The sequence below is a fragment of the Myotis lucifugus genome, unplaced genomic scaffold, assembly GCF_000147115.1.
Source record: "Myotis lucifugus unplaced genomic scaffold, Myoluc2.0 scaffold_29, whole genome shotgun sequence".
Taxonomy (NCBI): Eukaryota; Metazoa; Chordata; class Mammalia; order Chiroptera; family Vespertilionidae; genus Myotis; species Myotis lucifugus.
This window is the reverse complement of record NW_005871077.1, coordinates 2,653,332-2,674,041: the sequence shown is the minus strand read 5'-3', so window position 1 is coordinate 2,674,041 and position 20,710 is coordinate 2,653,332. Positions and strand designations below refer to the sequence as shown.

Sequence of the window (20,710 nt, the reverse complement as noted above, 5' to 3'; positions counted from 1 at the left end):
CAGAAAATACTTCTATTAATAGGAAAAACATGTTTACAGGTATCAGCCTTGTGTATGACATTACATTAGTTTTTGTGGACAAATGATTATCATTTCTTCATTTCTACATGGTCATAGTGATACCATGAAAAACAAGTCAGTGTATGCATAAACATCCCTGGAGGTTAACTGTTTTATGTTGTCAGGTTATAAGAAAAACACTTTATAAACTTTAGATAATTTAATTTGTTCAGTCATTAAAAGCTTTGAGCACAGGAGTGAATGTCTGCTTTATGCTTAATACCATTGTAGATGCCAGAGGCTAGGAAATGAAAACCAAAGTATTGTGAAAAGTTTGTGTTTTCTCCAGGAGCTTAATAAATGGAGTGAAGTATGAAAGAGACACTCATAGTTCAAACCGTATGTTATTAATTGCCACAAAATACTTCCTGAGGATAACAAATGCGCCTATGATTATCAGAATGGCTATATCATTGTGATCCACCATGTTGTAAAGGTAGTGGTGTGATTTCAGTTAGTCTTAGAGGAATAGTGAAGATTTAAATAGTTAAGAGATGAAATTATATTGCATGTTACATTAGCAGCATGAATGGAGGATTAGAGATCAAACAAACAAACAAACAAAACAGTAGTACTGGCTGGAACAGAAGTCTTTATTAGTTCATGTTGGAAATAATAGGTGGGAAAATTGCACCAGTGGTTCAACCCCGGCAATGAATAAAAGTTATCCAGAGATATTCTTAAAAATGTAAGACCCTAGTTTATTCCCCAGAACTATTAAATAGAACTTCTGGGGCATGAGACCTACGTCTGTTTTCTTTCTTTCTTTTTTTTTTTTTTAAATATAATTTTATTGATTTCAGAGAGGAAGGGAGAGGGAAAGAGAGATAGAAACATCAGTGATGAGAATCATCAATCAGCTGCCTCCTGTACGCCCCCTATTGGGGATTGAGCCCACAACCCATGCATGTGCCCTGATCAGGAATCAACTGTGACCTCCTGGTTCATAGGTTGACGCTCCACCACTGACCCACACCAGCCAGGCTAAGTCCGTTTTCTTTTAAAGATCCTGAAGTGGTTGAGAACTACTGAATTAGAAGGGTGGGCCAAATACAGGAGGGCCATGAATGCCTTGCTGAGGAGTTGGGCCTCTGTTCCTCAAGCAATGAGAAGCCCTCAGAGGCGAGTGACATGACCAAATTGATGTGTGCCAAAATAAATCATTTGTCCACTACTTATGAATGAAAGATAACAAACACCTTGAATTAAAGCGTGGTGGTGGGAAAAAAGAGAAGGGAACATTTTTAAATGTACTTAGATGTGTGGGAGTTGATGACTGCTATACTTATAAGAGGAATTTGGGCACAGAGGAAGACAGCCAGGAGAAGATGGAGGCAGAGATTGGCGCTATGCTGACACAAACCAAAGAAGACCTAGGCTTACCATTAGCTGGTAAGGGCAGGAAGGATCATCCCTAGAGGCCTCAGAGGGAGCATGGCCCTGTCAAGATTGTGATTTCAGACTTCTAGCTTTTAGAACAGTGAGAGAATAAATTTAGGTTGTTTAAAACTACCCAGTATATGGTACTTTGTTGCGAAAACCCTAGGACACTAACACCTTTTTTTCCACTTATACTGAAATATACCATCCTATCAACCTGTTATTTCCAATTTTAACACAGATGGCAGTTGAGTAACATTTAACTTTCCTCTTAATTTTATTTAAAGAAAATCAACAGCCAGGGACAGGGCTGTGAGAACTGAAAACACAGCCTCCCATCTAATAATGGTAGCTTTTACTCCACTCTACCTGATTATTGCCACATGGAAAGGTAGGACTGAAGCTGCCAGATCTTACAGTTGTCAAGAGAACCCAGAATTCTGGACCTGTAAATTAAGTTAGTTAACAACAAATTAAATGAGTAACTAGTTAAAATATACTAGTTAATGACTAATTCATGTTTAAAACAAACATTGTGGAAGCTGAACATGATATGTCTATAGACCAAACCTGTATGCCTCATTCTCAAAGATTCTGTTACCCTGAAAACATGAGAACATTCAAATAAAATTAAAATATCTTACCTGAATGGTGAAAGGCACATATATGTGTATGTTACTTATGATTTGTGATTTTTATTTTAATAAAAGAAGTTAGGCTATTTAATTTTTGGCAAAGAAGTGGTATTTTGTAGTTCAAGTATTAGTAATTTGGAACATTTTGATTAAATGATGAATTCATCAGGACTCCTCAGTTGCAAGTGAAAGAAAGCCGGCTCGTGCCAGCTTATGAAAATAAAAAGAACTTAATTGTTCATATAACTTTGGTTTCCAGAGGTTCTGGCTTTAGGCAGTTGCAGCCAGGAACTCAAGTGATCTCATCTGGACTTTTTCAGCTCTGTGTTTTCTTTACTCAGCATTCTTCAAACAGGCATATGATCAGCAAGGTGACCACCAGCACCTTGAGACTGTCATCCTCCTAGTTTAGCAATCCCAATAGAAAGAGAATTTGCTGGGCCAAATATCCAGCTCTCTGCCCCAGAGAAGAAGTGGTAGACTGTCTTTGACACCACATGTAATAATCACTGGATCCCAGGGAATGGGGTACTCTGGTGGGCCAGCCTAAATAAAGCATGTTTTCCCAATGCTGCAATAGTGGGGCCTGGCCCAGTGACTGAAAGCCCCACTGGGGTCTCATGGAGTGAGGCAAGCTTTCTCCAGAGGACTTAGAAGAAGAGAGATGGAATGTGTGCTCAGCAGACCAAAACTAATAGATTCAACTATTACAAGTGGTATGTGAAATAATTTAAGGCTACCTTCTGATTTTAAGGTGGCAAATAGAAAACTTTCTGCCTTCTTCTATTAAAAAATCCATCCAAAACAAAGGAAATAGGAAATAAAAATTCCAACTCTTTCTTTGATAAAAAGTATGTGACATCAGTAACTCTAATTCATAAATATAAACACAGAAAATATACGTATGATCCTGTGATTTAGAAGAACAGAGGAAGGTAAAAACCTACAGAGAAAAACAATGCCAGGAGGCAATTTTTCTTACAGAGCATTAGGAGGTTCTGTGATTAGAGGTATCAGAGTAGGCTGAAGAAGGAAGTAAGTCATAGGGCTAGAAACAAATGATCAGCTGAAAGTCTATAAAAGGACCAGTTGGACACTCACTCAATTCCTTATCTCATCCCACCCAGATAACTGCCTTCCCAAGGCCCCAGAGATGGCAGGTTTATTCTTTGGAATTGTTGAAACTACAGGGGCTCTAGACTCAGGGACACATAAACATTGGAGGTTGGGATGAAGTAAAATGACTTATTTTAAGTCTGCTCTGCTCTTAGAGCACTAGGAGCCAAACTTCTAAATTCCAGAGAGAAACAATGATCCCGAAGAAAGGCCCTATAGTGGTTCCCCCACAGAGAAAAGCCAGCTTACTCTTCAGTTGCTCTTCAGCGAAGCTCACCTTCAACAAGCTCAACCCTACAGACAGAGCTGCCAACTTGCTATACTACTAATTTACACTAAAGTAGAGATAGTCAGCCAAGGATCACCAGATACTTGGGAATGCCTCCAATTTGAATGCAAAAATAAAGTAAACAGAAACAAAGTCTGAGGAGACAAGAACTATAATTATTATATTTGAAAATGTGAGAAAATTTTGTGTAGAAAGCAGTATTTAAAAGGAGAATTGAAAGGAAAAGTAAAGAACAAGAAATAATTTTCAAAAATGAGAAATATGATGGCTGAAATAAATTCATTAGGGGGATTGAAAGATAAATTTGAGAAATAAATAATTAGAGACATAATCCAGGAGGTCCAGTAGCTCACCAATATAAGAAAAATGGAAGAGAATTATCAAAGAAATTATATAAGATATTTTTCTAGAACAGAAGGAAGAGGTAAATGTTAAAGTTTCTAGAGAAGAAAAAATTGTCATATACAAAGTGTTTTGAATAAGAAGAGGCAAGAAAGAGACTTCTCTACATCAGTACGGAAACATCTAAATTTGTGATGTTCTCTTCTCTTAAGGCAGTGGTTCTCAAACTGTGGGTCGCGACCCCTTTGGCGGTCGAACGACCCTTTCACAGGGGTCACCTAAGACCATCCTGCATATCAGATATTTGCATTACTATTCATAACAGTAGCAACATTACAGTTATGAAGTAGCAACAAAAATAATTTTATGGTTGGGTCACAAATGAGGAACTGTATTTAAAGGGCCAGAAGGTTGAGAACCACTGTCTTAAGGGATAATTATTATCATAAAAAAAAAACTTTTGCCTGAGAGTTAGTGTCAAATATCTCTAAATAGAAAGTTTCTTAGCACACTAAAAGTATTCCACGTATAAATTTTCCATTATTTAAACTAATTTAAACTTTTGTATAATCTGAGGTACACCTAAAAATTTGTGATTTAAAGATTTAGGGTATTTTCATGGTAATTATTCTGATTCCTCATTTTTTGATTCACTAATTCACTCTACAGATAAGATACTCTTCAAGGTACTGTGGACTTGATATTTCTTGTTTTACTAATATATGTATCCCAACATAATGATTTGAAGTGACGAAGTTTAGGATCCCACTGTCTTAAATGTTTGGCTATTATTTTATAAATATACAAGGCTAAGTAATTATGAGTTACAAAGTATCAAAATAGAATATTAGTTTTTGTATTATCTTTTATCAACAATGAAGACAGAGTCCTGAGTGCTATTTTCTTCTAAAATGAGAGGGGAAATAAAAAGTTAAAATTTAGCAGACATATTTTTAATTATTTGAAAAATATTTTTATTATTGACTACATAACTAATAAAATATTATATTTTTAGATTAAAAGTATTCTCCAAATTGCATTTTGTTTTTAAATTTTATTTATTTTATTCTTTAATGTATTATAATGGGACTGAAATTATATAGAAAACCCAAGAAATGAAAGAGTGCCAGGATTTTTCTGGCCAGAATAATGTTTTAGAATTCTGCTGAATTGCTGTTGCTATATAAACCAGACCAACTAGTCTATTATGGATTCTCCAGGTAATGACATTTTGTAGAGGACTTTTGTACTTCTTTTGGTTCAGTGAGGTCAAGAATTTTAAATTAGAGTTGTAGAACTGGAAGGCATCCTCTTATTCATTTTATAAGTCCTGAGAAATCATGATTTATTCAGTGTCACACAGTTAATAGAGAAGGTTGGATGAGAATCATAGCCTCCTGGCAGTAGTTCAGTGATCCTTGTAAAAGGCTCTTCAGGTTTATTCTCACCACCATCACATTACGTGCAATGTTCATAATTTATTGCATTAGGCCCAATTAGCAAATTGCAAGTTTATATTTAATTTTTTAAAGCTGAGGGAACATTTAGAATTAGGAATGTTGACAGTGACAAAAAACATGGTATGGCAAGAAACATTTTGAAGAATCCTTGCCTAAGGTAGAAGATGTCCCTTGATTAGACTGGTCCTGCTCTTTAAAAGGAACTCTGCTTATTATTCTCTAGGACCTTATTTTTGCCTTCTAGAAGATTCTTCCTTGCCCAGTTTCCTCCAAGTTTACCTACATGGACATTTGCAAATACGCTGTCCTTGGAGGCTATCTAACCTTTGTTTCCTACTTTCTGCTCATGCAATTTTGGCAGCTTGAAGTTTGTTGTAAGGGTCAAACAGTCAAGGCTTATTAGCAAGATTTACGTTTTAGGCATGTTATTCCCTCAGAAACTTAGTTGGCTTCTGATCTATCTTTTTGCAGTTAATTCCATGTGCTAGTAATAGGGTGAGTACATGTCCCAGTTTGGCAAGGACAGTCCTAGTTTATTATCTCTTGTGAATGTTAAATAATAATGCCCTCTTTCACTCTAAATTATGCCAGTTTGGACAATTAATAGTATGATCATTCTAGTCAAAAAATCCAAATTCCAAGCCTAATATCTCCCTCCCTCCCTCCTTCCCTTCCTTCCTCCCTCTTCCCTCTCTCCCATTTTGAAATAGGTTTCATGGGAAGTTAACATACTTAATCTGCAGCAAGGCTGGCTTCCCTCTGTTTATCTGAGGAGACAGGCCATATTTGCTCAAAAACTTTTTCAGTTTTTTCTCTTACTGTGTGAAATTCAGAAGCAGTCAACTTTTCTAACCTTGGGAGCCCCCTCCCCCCCCCATTTCTGGATTCTCTATTTCTTTCATTTCTACTCTCAACCCTGTCAGTTCTTGCATTTGCTCATTTCTTTCTTATCAATTATTGATAAATGCAGCAAGTAATACTATTGTTCTAATATGCTCTTTTCCATCTCTTTTTCCTTATAGCTATAGACTTGGTAGGCAAGACTGCCTTTGAATCTATCTCAGGCATTTAAAAAAAATTAGGTATAATTTACACAGCTCTTAAGCATTCAGGTCAATGGGTTTTTTTTAATTGTGTACACCTGTGTAAACCAGCACCCAAAATAACATATAGCACATTTCCATTACCCCAGATGGATGCCCCTTTCCAGTTAATTTCCCACTTTGCTCCCCTGGAGGCAACCACTTTTTGGCTTTTGTCACTATGGATCCCCTTTGGCAGGCAGTTTTTTTATGAAGTGTTTTGTGACTGCATGACATAACTATCTTTCCATCCTTTACTCAGTTTCTTCATTTCCTGCTGCCTGGTTGCTAAGCTGTTGCTAGATATTTTAGATTTTTTGTTTGGTCTGCACCCCATTTAAAGATACCATTTTTATTTTAGTTATGGAATGCTAACTGCTATAATAAATGGACTCCAAAAAATGTAACAGCTTAAACCTAGTTTAAGTGTATTTATTGTTAATGAAACAATGCATTGAAGGCATTCCTGACCTATAACCTGAGCCTTTAGTCCTCAAGCAGGTGAGGAAAGAGACTATGAATATACCTCACCTCAGGTTTCTGAAAAGCCTCAACCTGAGAACTGACATTCTTTTGGGGAGAACTATTCACAAAGCCACAACTGGTGCAGGGGAGGATATGGAAATGTAGACTCTGGCTGGGCAGCCACTTCTCAGAGACAGCTCTACCCTGTGACACCACGGAAAAGCAAAGTTGGGACGATGTTAATAGTGTATAGGTTAAAAGTTCCTTCTTTTTTATAGTGGCGTAGTATTCCATTGTGTAGATATAACACAGTTTTTTAACCCACTCATCTGCTGATGGGCACTTACATTGTTTCCAAATCTTAGCTATGGTAAATTGTGAAACAAAAAAGAAATTTAAAAAAATAGTGTATAGGTTAATAAGGCTAATGTCACAGCTTTTATTTTGTTTTAATAACAATGTCACATTGCTTTTGTTTTATGTCTTAATGTTACTTCCTTTTCTTTGTGTTATATATTTTATGCTTTTTGAATAAACATTTTAGTATTTTAAACTAAAAAAATGATATTGCTATCTCCAAGACAGAAATGTTCAAAACAAAAGCAACTTATTTTCCTTATTCTGATTATATTAAAATTATCTCCGGGCATCAAGAGATACAATTTAACTCTTAAAAGATAAGGTTCCCTGATATCACCATTTCTATTCAGTATTGTACCAGAAATTCTAGCCAGCAGACTAGGATGGAAAAAAACCCAAAAGAAAAGGTGGAAAACTAAAAGGAAGGAAAAAAATGGCCATTATTGTCAAATTTTATAATTGTTTATATAGAAGATTTTTATGACTCCACACTAAATTCTTAGAATTAACTAGAGTTTAGCAAGGATTTTATATACAAAGTCAACACAGGAAAGGCAATTGCATTTCTATAGACCATCAGCAACAACTGGGGCAAGAAATTGTTCAATGAAAGAGAGTAATAATGGATTCCTACCTCACATTATACACAAAATGGAAAATGGTTAACTTATAAGTTATAAATTAATAATTATAATTAAGTTTAATCATAAAATTAGAAGCAGAACTCAGTAAAAAGTTGAAGAAAAATCAAACCTACCAAAGAAATGAAAACAAAATTGGAAGGAGTGCAAAAGGAAAGAGATGGTACAGACAAATAGTGAGTTCATAGAAATTGGAAATGAGAGAAGTGAGTCAGGTCAAATATATACTTAAAAGAGTAATGAAACACCTTTAATATTAAAATATTATTGTTTATGATATGTCAGAATTGTATCATTTCTTAACTTTTTTCATCATGATCTATAAATTATTTTAATGATCCACTGACAACCCAATTACTCACTCCTCTGTAGAGAGCAAAGACTTGGAAACCACCTGACTTGCAAAGGAATTTATGATCACTTTGAGTTTAGGGAAGTTTATCAAAAAGGCTTAACTAAGATTTATCAAATGACTGTTGTACATACTACTCTTTTACTTAGAGGCACCTTGTTTATTCCAATATACTTAGAAAGGGATGTTTAGAAACATTATTAATTTTAATACATATTTTCCAGTATGTGATGTTTCAGAGAAATTTTTATTTAAAATATGTTTGAAATGTATTTTTATCAAAGCCTGCAGCAATAAAAGTAGATCACTCAAATTAGGGGACATGGTTGCCATTTAACCTAACTGACAAAGCCAGTCTTCAAACCTATTTTTCAACTCAGACTTCTTTGTCAGTAAAGGTCAAACTTGGTTTTTTAACTTAAATAAGTATGTTAATAACATATTAACATATCTTTCATGACAACCATCACACTCTGAATTCTAATTCTAATATAGATAAATAGATAAAGCACAGAGCCTTACCATGTGCGGCCTGGGTATAATAGATACTTCTGCTTTCAGTATTTTTTTTGTGCTTGCTAAAGTATCCCAGAATTGAGATGGTTCATTTACAATGATAATGGTATTGAAGAGGTAAAGTCCTTAAGTAGAAATGCCTGCACTACTGCTTAATTCTATTATACATCTACTAGAGGCCCAGTGCACGGCCTGCAGGATCAGGCCAAAACCTGCTCTCCGACATCCCCCGAGGGGTCCTGGATTGCAAGAGGGCGCAGGCCAGGCCGAGGGACCCCATTGGTGCACGATAGGGGCCAGGGAGGGATCGCAGGAGGGCTCCAGGGTGTGTGCGACCCCGTCTCGCTCAGTCCCGATCAGCTGGACCCCAGCAGCAAGCTAACCTACTGGTCGGAGCGTCTGCCCCCGGGTGGTCAGTGCACATCATAGCGACTGGTTGACTGGTCGACTTTCTGGCCCCTGGTGGTTAGTGCACATCATAGCGAGCAGTTGAGCGGCCTTAGCATATCATTACTATATTACGCTTTGATTGGTTGAACGGCCGACCGGATGACCGGACACTTAGCATATTAGGTTTTTATTACATAGGATGATACACTAACATGGGCCCACATATTCCATTTCATCCTTATTGTAGTCCTTTGATTAAAGGAGGATTTACAGATTTGCATCCTAGAGGGTTTTTATGATCCATGGAAATGCACTAGACAGGATTAGTGAGTGGTATGCATTTCTTTTGAAAGTGGGAAAAGAGTGATTGTGAAGGAGGGCAAGATACAATGATACTTTAGCTGCAGGTATAATCCCAGAATGATCAGTAATAGGAAGAATGGAAGCTGAGCATCTGGGCTTTATTGCCTTAAAACTATGTGCCGCCCTGGTCGGTGTGACTCCTTTGAGTGTAGTCCCATGCACCAAAAAGGTCACCCATTGGATTCCCAGTAAAGGTACATGCCCAGGTTTTGGGTTCAATCCCCAGTAGGGGGCGTGCAGGAGGCAGCTTTTCCGTGCTTTTCTTTCACATCAAATTTTCTCTCTCTCTTTCCCTCTCCCTTCTTCTCTCTCTAAAATCAATAAAAACATATTTTAAAAACACTATCTATGCCCACATATCTTCTGGAAAGCCTTCATATAGCTTAAAATATCCCTCTATTTGTGGACCACTGATATAGAAGACAAACAGAGCAGATCCATCATATATATAATTGTAGATTCAAGATTCCCAAACCAATGATGTAAAACCAGGGTTTAGAGGTTAAGCTTTTTTGAAATAAAATACAACTAGAATCTGAATATTGAAAGGACATGCTGTGTGTCTGGGTTTGGTAAAGTTGCTGGACCTCAGAGCTAAAGAAAGACTTCTTTGAGGGACATCATCCGGAACCACAGGAAGGCTGGCTGAGTGGAAATTCTACAACTAGAAGGAAAGAGAAAAGCACTGAGACTCAGAGGAGGTTCGGAAGTAAAGTGCAGAGGTACGGAGGCGCACGTGTTAAGGGCTGGCAGCTGAGGACACGGCGCACGTGGAGAGGGCTGGCAGCTGAGGACACGGTTGTCTTTTTCAATCAGGAGGGAGTCTCAAGCTCCCGACTGCTCTGAACTCCAGTTCCGGGTGAGTCTCTGGGGACCCAGACTCATAAGGGGAGAAACTGCACTGTCTGGCATCAGGCAGAACTCGAGGGCAGCTTTCTCTCAGAGGTGCTTGCAGCAATTACCGGGACACTGAGACGCGGGGCCTCTTAGGGTAGGATGGGGGAGCAGCCATAGCTGCTTGCTCCGCCCTGTTGATCCCCTGAGACCCCGCCCCACCCAAGCTGTGCACAGAGGCTTTTGCATATGAAAGGCCTGGCCCTTTGCAACCTGAAAATTACCTAACAAACTGCAGCTAAATCAGAGAGACCCAGAACTTCCAAAAGAAGGTCCAAGGCCCCACAGCAGCTTGCATTGCTTCACAGCTGGGCTTCATCTGGGCACCTCCAAACCCCAAACAAAGAAGAGGTATCTCTCCATAGCTCCTGCTGGGTAGCCTCAGGCAGAGGCTAAATTAGCACCTCCTTAGAGATCCAAGAGCCAGTATACCCAGTGGTCAGAGTGGGACCATCCAGATTACAACTCCTAAGATCCATAAGGAACACACTCAGGGGGCAGACTCAGTGAGCACCAAAGCCCCACTGAAGCAAGTCTTGCCCCAGAAGGGTGTCCCCAGCTCAGAAGTTCTCCCACTGCAGACACAGCTGATTCTCACAGCCAATTGGCCTGGAGGTCAATTCCTCCCAGTGATACCTACAACAATCAAGACTTAACTACAACAAGACTATGCACAAAGCCCACAAAGGGGTGCACCAAGAGTGTCCACCTCTGGTAATTGGGGAGGCTGAGCCACTGGGCCCTATAGGACACCTAACACAGAAAGCCACTCTATCAACACAGGGAAGCATAAAAAATGCAGAGACAAAGAAAGAAGTCACAAATGACAGAAATGGAGGAAAGCAAACTACTGGATATAGAGTTCAAAACCACACTTTTAAGGTTTTTCAAGAATTTTCTAGAAACCGCCGATAAATTTAGTGAGACCCTCAAGAAATCTAGTGAGACCGCCGATAAATTTAGTGAGACCCTCGATTATGAAAAAAGACCAACTAGAAATTAAGCATACACTGACTGAAATAAAGGATATTATGCAGAGTTCCAACAGCAGACTAGAGGATCGCAAGAATCAAGTCAAAGATTTGAAATACGAAGAAGCAAAAATCACCCAACCAGAAAAACAAAAAGAAAAAAGAATCCAAAAATATGAAGATAGTGTAAGGAGCCTCTGTGACAACTTCAAGCATACCAACATCCGAATTATAGGGGTGCCAGAAGAAGAGAGCAAGATATTGAAAACCTATTTGAAGAAATAATGACAGAAAACTTCCCCTACCTGGTGAAAGAAATAGACTTACAAGTCCAGGAAGCGCAGAGAACCCCAAACAAAAGGAATCCAAAGAGGACCACACCAAGACACATCATAATTAAAATGCCAAGAGCAAAAGACAAAGAGAGAATCTTAAAAGCAGCAAGAGAAAAGCAATCAGTTACCTACAAGGGAGTACCCATACGACTGTCAGCTGATTTCTCAACAGAAACTATGCAGGCCAGAAGGGAGTGGCAAGAAATATTCAAAGTGATGAATAGCAAGAACCTACAACCTAGATTACTTTACCCAGCAAAGCTATCATTCAGAATTGAAGGTCAGATATAGAGCTTCACAGATAAGAAAAAGCTAAACGAGTTCATCACCACCAAACCAGTATTATATGAAATGCTGAAAGGTATCCTTTAAGACAAGGAAGAAGAAGAAAAAGGTAAAGATACAAATTATGAACAACAAATACACATCTATCAACAAGTGAATCTAAAAATCAAGTGAATAAATAATCTGATGAACAGAATAAACCAGTGAATATAATAGAATCAGGGGCATAGAAAGGGAGTGGACTGACTATTCTCGGAGGGGGAAAGGGGTGTGGGGGGTGTGGGAAGAGACTGGACAAAAATTCTACACCTATGGATGAGAACAGTGGGTGGCAGGAGTAAGGGCAGAGGGTGGGGTGGGAACCGGGTGGAGGGGAGCTATGGGGAGAAAAAAGAGGAACAACTGTAATAATCTGAACAATAAAGATTTATTTGAAAAAAAAAAAGACTTCTCTGAGGAGCCAGACAAATAGGTTGAGTTATTTATAAGTGGAAAATTATTTCAGTCTCAGATTTCATTCATTGTAAGAAAATGGAGTATACTTAAAAGATTTTCAAAAAAATAATAGGTAACTTAGAGATGTTTATATTCACCCAGTCATTCAAGTTTAAGTAAGTCAACAGGGAAATAGTTTTTTTTCAAAAATTATTCCTTTGTTGTCTGGTTTCTTTTGTTTTCTTTTGTTTCCTTTTCTTTTGTTTCCTTTTCTTTTCTTTTTCTTCTTCTTCTTCTTCTTTTTTTTTTTTTTTTTGCATGTACCTGCCAATTTTCCAAACACCATTTATTGAAAAGACTGTCTTTATTCCATTGTATGCTCTTGCCTCCTTTGTCAAATATTAATTGAGCATAATGGCTTGGGTTGATTTCTGGGTTCTGGGTTCTGTTCCATTGTTCTATATGCCTGTTCTTATGTCAGTACCAGGCTGTTTTGATTACAGTGACTTTGTAGTATAACTTGATATCTGTTATTGTAATTCCTCCAACTTTGTTTTTCTTTCTCAATATTGCTACAGCTACTTCGGGTCTTCTTTGCTTCCATATAAATTTTTGTAATGTTTGTTCTAGATCTGTGAAATATGCTGTTGGTATTTTAATGGGGATTACATTGAATCTATAGATTGCTTTGGGTAGTGTGGAGATTTTAATGATGTTAATTTTACCAATCCATAAACACTGTATAAACAATATATCTTCCTCTATCTCTTTTTTCAATGTCCTGTAATTTTCTGAGTATAGATCTTTTACCTTCTTAGTTAAGCTTATTCCCAAGTATCTTAATTTTTTTATTGCAATGGTAAATGGGATTATTGTGTTTTTGTCTTTTCATTTCTCTTTCTGAGAATTCATTATTGTTGTATAAAAATGCCATCAAGTCCTGGGTGTTAATTTTGTATCCTGCTACATTGCCCAATTCATTTATTAAATCTACTAGTTTTTTATTGATTATTTAGGATTTTCTATGTATAATATCTTGACATCTGCGAATAATGAGAGTTTTACTTCCTCCTTTCCAGTTTGGATGCCTTTTATTTCTTCTTCTTATCTGATCACTGTGGCTAGGACTTCCAGTACTATGTTAAATAAGAGTGGTGAAAGTGGGCATCCCTGTCTCATTCCTGTTCTTAGGGGAAATGGTTTTAGTTTTTGTCCACTGAGTATGATGTTTGCTGTAGGTTTGTCATATATGGCCTTTATTATGTTGAAGTATGCTCCCTCTATTCCCACTTTGCTAAGAGTCTTTATCAAAAAATGGTGTTGGATTTTTACACCATACACAAGAACAAACTCAAAATGGATAAAAGACGTAAATGTAAGCTGCAAAATCATGAAAATCTTAGCAGAAGCCATAGGCAGCAAAATCTCAGACATCTCTCATAGCAATATGTTGCCTATACATCTCCTAGGGCAGTGGTCGGCAAACTGCGGCTCGCGAGCCACATGCAGCTCTGTGGCCCCTTGAGTGTGGCTCTTCCACAAAATACCACGTGTGGGCGTGCATGTACAGTGTGATTGAATCTTCGTGGCCCATGCACAGAAGTCAGTATTTTGTGGAAGAGCCGCACTCAAGGGGCCAAAGAGCCGCATGTGGCTCGCGAGCCGCAGTTTGCAGACCACTGTCCTAGGGCAAAGGAAATTAAGGAGAAAATAAACAAATGGGACTACATCAAAATAAAAAGCTTCTACACTGCAAAAGAAACTATCAACAAAATGAAAAGAGAGCCCACTGTATGGGAGAATGTATTTGCCAATGATACATCCAATAAGGGGTTAATCTCCAAAATATATAAGGAACTGACACAATTTAACAAAAAGAAGACAAACAATCCAATTAAAAAATGGGCAAAGGACCTAAATAGATACTTCTCCAAAGTGGGCATACAGATGGCCAAGAGACATATGAAAAAAATCACTAAACATTAGAGAGATGCAAATTGAAACGACAGTGAGGTGTCACCTCACACCTTTCAGAATGGCTATCATCAACAAATCAACAAACAGCAAGTGTTGGCAAAGATGTGGAGAAAAGGGAACCCTAGTGCACTGCTAGTGGGAATGCAGACTGGAGTAGCCACTATGGAAAACAGTATGGAGTTTCCTCATAAAAATTAATAATGTAACTCCCATTTGATCCAGTGATCCCACTTCTAGCAATATATCCTAAGAAACCCGAAACACCAGTCAGAAAGAATATATGCACACCTATGTTCACAGCAGCACCATTTACAATAGCTAAGATTTGGAAACAGCCTAAATACCCATCAGCATATGAGTCAAAAAAAAACTGTGGTACATCTACACAATGGAATACTAGGCAGCAGTAAAGAAGAAAGAACTCTTTCCATTTGTAACAGCATAGATAGACCTGCAGAGTATTATGCTAAGTGAAATAAGCCAGTTAGAGAAAGATAAGTATCACATGATTTCACTCATATATGGAATCTAATGAACAAAATAAACTGATAAACAAATAGATCCAGAGATATAGAAGCATGGAGCAGACTGATGAATTTCAGATGGAAGGCTGGGGTTGGGGAGTAAGTAGGGAGTGATTAACTGGGGAACTTAGATGGCTATATGCATAGCCTATGGGCACAGACAGTAGAGTGGTGAAGACCTGGGAAGGTTGGTTTTGGGGTGGAGGGACTGAATGGGGAAAAAGGGGGGCACTTGTAATATTTTCAACAATAGATACATTTTTTTAAAAAGAAAGAAAATATATCCTGTGGATGCTACTGTAAAGTAATTCTGCAGCAATAAAAAGACTTGGACACATATTTTTTAAAAAATTATTCCTTTGCATCTTTATTGAGGTGCTATTAACTAAAGATGTACTTGCAGCTTCTAGAATGGGATCTAGTAAGACTTTGACTTTTTTTTTTTTACCATCTGTAATAGACTTTGACAGATGACTATGGGTTCTGGTAATACTACCTATGAGAACTGATCTAGTTCTCAGGCCTTTGGGTTTTCCAAGAAGCAGGAAAGGATCATGAGCTTTTCAACAATCTCTTCATTGATGGAAAGGATCTGAGACAAGATGTTTGAGAAGATCAACCACATAAATATACTTGTTTGCATACAAGTTTGACTATTTGAACTCAAAGATGAACCAATAAGTGTTCATAACAACCTCCAAAAGTTAGGTTATAATGAAGAATCTTGGACATAGACTCAGCTGATAGTGTGAATGCAAAAATCTTCTTCCAAAACAGTTAACTTTGTTTTTTTCCAGGCAAAACAAATCAAATCTGTAAATGACCTTGTATGCTTGAGTTTGAAAATTTCTGAATATGTTTGGGTTGGTGAGAAAAGTAAACTATATCACCCCTGTCACTTTGGAACAAAACTACCTAGTTTGTGTGCTCTAGTAAAAAATTTGAATCTCATATTCCTTTTTGAGAAGCCATCTAAATAGGTGTATAATATATGTATTTTTTCCCAGTTGTAAAGAGGTTCGTATCTAAACCAGGTTTTCTTCTGCCTGTACTCTGGTACTTTTATTCTTGACTTCTGTGGTTGACAGCAGCAGATGAGAAAAGTGGAAGTCTGTAAGAGGTTTGTCTGCAAGGGTGCTAACAGTGTTCTTTGCTATAGATACTGCGACCAGGCTATTGGATAGGCAGGCCATGAACTGGGTTCTTGCGTTTGATTGCCCGGAGAATGCCAACTCATATTCATAGAGCAAATACACTTGCCAAGTAGATATGAAGCTTTATTAATTTTGCTTCCCTCAGAAGAAAATAAGGATGGTTCTTATTGAGAAGAAAGTGCCTATCCTATCTAATAAAAGACAAATAAGGTAATTAACCGTACCTCCAATACGCTTCCCACTGGCTAATCAGGGTGATATGCAAATTAACTGCCAACCAAGATGGCGGCCGGCAGCCACGCAGCTGAAGCGAACAGGAGGCTTGCTTGCTCCAGTGATGGAGGAAGCCAAGGTTCCCCGCCTGCCGCGGCCCGGCTCTGAGCCTGAAAGCAACAGCTCCGAAAGCAACTATATTTCAATTATAGAAGCTAAAAAAAACCCAGATACCTGCTTTCAGCCAGCCGAGGTCTCAGAGGTGGAGCTGCAACAGTGTTTCAATTATAGAAGCCAAACAAACCCCACATACCTGCTTTCAGCAGCCAAGGCCTCAAGCTGGTGCCGGGCCTCAGAGCTGGAGCCGGCTCTCAGCTCCAGTGACAGCTATAGAAGATAAATAAATCCCAGAATAAAAAAGAAAAAAGAAAAAAAGGAGAGGTTGGGAGCTTCAGTCACCCACCAGCCTGAAAATGGCCCTCAACCCCTCACCCAGACTGGCAAGGCACCCCAGTGGGGACCCCCACCCTGAAGGGGGTGCGACCAGATGCAAACAGCCATCAGCCCGTCATCCAGGCTGGCCAGGCACCCAAGCGGGACCCCCACCCTGATCCGGGACACCCTTCAGGGCAAACCAGCCGGCCCCCACCCGTGCACCAGGCCTCTATCCTATATAGTAAAAGGGTAATATGCAAATTGACCCTAACAGCAGAAAGACTGGGAATGACTGGTCACTATGACACACACTGACCACCAGGGGGCAGACGCTCAATGCAGGATCTGCCCTCTGGTGGTCAGGGCTCTCTCACATGGGGAGCTCTGCTCAGCCACAAGCCAGGCTAATGGCTGCCAGTACAGCAGTGGTGGTGGGAGCCTCTCCTGCTTCCTCAGCAGCGCTAAGGATGTCCGACTGCAGTTTAGGCCTGCTCCCTGCTGGCAAGTGGACATCCCCTGAGGGCTGCCGGGCTGCCAGAGGGATGTCTGATTGCCATCTTAGGCCCAATCTCCCGGGGAGCAGGCCTAAGCCAGCAAGTGGTCATCCCCCGAGGGCTCCCAGACTGCGAGAGGGCACAGGCCGGGCTGAGGGACCCCCCCCCCCCGAGTGCACAAATTTTTGTGCACCGGGCCTCTAGTAAGGAAATAAAAACCAATCCAGAGAAACTTATGGGAATCTAGAGGGGTGGGGGGGAGGAATACTGGAATCTTTTTTAGTCCAGGATTAACAATTAAAGAGCTCAGGGGTGTTTTGTTTGCTACATATGTTAGTATACCTGATGAAGGATGAAGAAATATTTGATTTGAACAAGTTACCTTTACCCAAATATGCTATGTCTCTTAGACTTGCTATGATAATTTGGATAAAATTTATCAGAAATTGCCCTGACCGGTTTGGCTCAGTGGATAGAGCGTCGGCCTGCGGACTCAAGGGTCCCGGGTTCGATTCCGGTCAAGGGCATGTACCTTGGTTGCGGGCACATCCCCAGTAGGGGGTGTGCAAGAGGCAGCTGATCGGTGTTTCTCTCTCATCGATGTTTCTAACTCTCTATTCTTCTCCCTTCCTCTCTATAAAAAATCAATAAAATATATATTAAAAAAAAATTTATCAGAAATTGTAGAAACAACTGACCAAAGAATTGTTAATGAGCTTAGGGCTCTATCCCTCACCAGGGAGAAACTGTCCATCCTTCAGTAAGGTGGGAAGAGACCAGAAGCAGGAGAGGACAGGGACAAACTGGCTAGTGGTATTATTAATGAAGGGGGTGGAAGAGGAGCAGGAAGAGATGCAGATGAGGGGAAAACGAGAGAGAAAGTAGTACAAATAAGAGGGCCTCAAACTCTATCTGCTCCTAATACTGATGAGCCCAGAAAATCAAGAAAGTCACAGGAACAAACAGAAAAAAAAGTAATGAAACATTTTAAGTGAATAAGGAAATAACATTTGCTGACAAAGGGAATTTGATTCACTGTTAGCCACCAATGTAGAAATCCATTGTGAAAGATACTGAGGAAAAGCATTATAGAAGTGTCAACCTTAATAAAGCAAAAGAAAGACTTCAAGAAGAGGACAGATTTGACAAGAAGATCATAGGAAGAAAGTTAAGACATATGGAGAAACCAGAAGAGAAGCCACCAAGAAGCAAGCAAAGGCCAAAGATAGAGGTCTGCTTTTTAGGGTTGGAGCGGTGATGATGAGGAATTTGTTCTGTCCGTTTTCAAATCCTGATAGAGAATTCTGAAGAATCAGTTATTGAAGATATGGAGAATGAAATTAGTGATGCTAGGAAGAAGGAGAGAATGAGATAAATGAACAACAATGAAGTAGAATAAGTAAGACAAATAAGTTACAAAAGAAAGAAAGCCAAGTGGGAAACCTAAGAGTCTTTGGATACAGGCCTGTCTTTAGCAAAGGAAAAGGAGCTTGTGTTGTATTTGCTCAAAAGTCAAAGCTAAATACTTCTTACTCTCTTCTTGAAACCCTTGGTTATGATTAAGTGGGCCAAAAGTAAAAAAAAAAAAAAAAAGAAGAAGAAAGAAAGAAAAGAAAAAGAAAAAGTTGGCTTTGGAACAGTTAAGTAACAAGTCTTGTGCTTAAAGGATCAATGTAACTTCAGACAAAAGTAATCATATATCTAACTCCCTTCTTTCCCCATCACAAAATATATTCAAAATGAGAGTGGATTATAAAAATTTTCTGATCCTGTTTCCAACATGAATGCTTTGGTACTAAATCCATTGCTTTATTTTACTGCCAAGTTATAGAGTACTTATCCCATTTTTAGAAATTCTTGACTTGCTTACTATACAGAATATACTAATAAATGGAATTGCTCAGATTTTTTAATGTATTTAATAATTCCACAGAGAAAGTATATGCTGGAGCAGCTCTAATAAATAACAAGTAGTTTTGAATTGAGATGATCAATAATAAGCCTATATCCCTCTTTTTTTGTTGTTAATCCTCACTAGAGGATATTTTTTCCATTGATTTTAGAGTGTAAGGGAGGGAAAAGGGGGAATGAGAAGAGATAAAGAGAGAGAGAAACATCGATGTGAGAGACCCACATCAATTGGTTATCTCCTGCATGCATCCCAATTGGAGTGAGGAACCTGCAACCCAAGTAGTGTCCTTGGCTGGATTCGAACCGAGGACCCTTTGGTGAGCATGGTCAACACACTAACCACTAAACCACATTGGCCAGGGCTATATCCCACTTTTAATAAAAGTACAACACTTAAAAACCTTTAACAAGTCTCTATTAAAAACAATAAAACATTACTGAAAAAAAACTAAAGAAGATTTGAATAAGTGAAGAGAGATGACATGTTTATGGATTGGCAGAATTAATTAGATGACAGTTCTCCCCAAATTGATCTATAAATTCAACATTATCCCTATCATAATCCTACAGGCTTTCCCCCCCCATATTGAAAAACTTATTCTAAAAGTTATATCGACTAAGTTACAATGACTAAGATAGTGTGTGCTGCTGTAAGGATCATAAATAAATCAATAAACAGAAAGGCCAAAATAGACCCACAGTTTATGGTAATTTAATTTTCAGCGAGATCCAAAGCAACCCAGTGGGGAAAGGAAAGTTTTTTAAATAAATAGTGCTGGAACAACTGGATATTTATATTGAATAAAAATAATTCTCAATTCCTACCTTGCCCCTTGCATAAAAATTAATTTGTGATAGATTAAATGTAAAAGCTAGAACCAGAAGGCTTTTAGAAAAAAATCAGAGAATATCTTCATGACTTGGGGGTAAGCAGAGATTTAAATGCAGAAAGCAATAACCATAAGAGAAAAAAAATTACAGACTAGACTTTATCAAAAAACAAAACAAAAAATGTATGCTCATCAAAAGTACCATTAAGAAAAGCCACAGACTGGGGAAAAAAGTATGTGCAAAATATATATTTGTCAGAGGGCTACATAGATTTAAAAATTTTTGCAACTTTATAAAAAAACAATCCAAAATAAAAATTTAAAAAAAGGCTGCCCTGTGGGTGCTGGACCTGAGGCTGCTGTGCTGCACCTGTGACACCAGGGCACAGAGGAAGTGGCTATTTCTACGCTCAGTGCTCAGAACAGTGGGCACTAAGAGTGGTTTGTAGCCTGACATTCAAAAAAGAAAAAAAAAGGGAGGGTAGGAGAGAAATTATTTGAAAAGCTACTTTTATAACATAGATACTCCATAGCAGGAGATATTGAAGTGGCCCACTAAACATGTGTTCAACATCATTAATCAGGGAAATGCAACTTCAAATGATACTGAGATACCCACCGAGCATGACTACAATTAAATAGGTTGATAACAACAAATGTTAGTAAGGATGTTGAGTGACTGAAACTCATACACTCTGTTAGATAGTACCACCTATTAGGAAAAAGATCTGGAAATTTCATATAAAGTTAAACATATACTATGTGATGACCCAATAATTCTACTTCCTAGGTATTACTCAG

General features: G+C 38.5%; 1 protein-coding gene and 1 non-coding gene across 3 annotated transcripts in view; both read left to right on the top strand.

Moving 5' to 3' along the window:
• Positions 1-20,710, top strand: part of ZNF438 (zinc finger protein 438) — a 199,463-nt gene that overhangs the window by 114,506 nt on the left and 64,247 nt on the right. The window lies entirely within an intron of this gene.
• LOC111825520 lies at positions 20,239-20,368 on the top strand. The gene has a single exon (XR_002828703.1). It is a non-coding gene; the product is annotated as a small nucleolar RNA SNORA43 (small nucleolar RNA).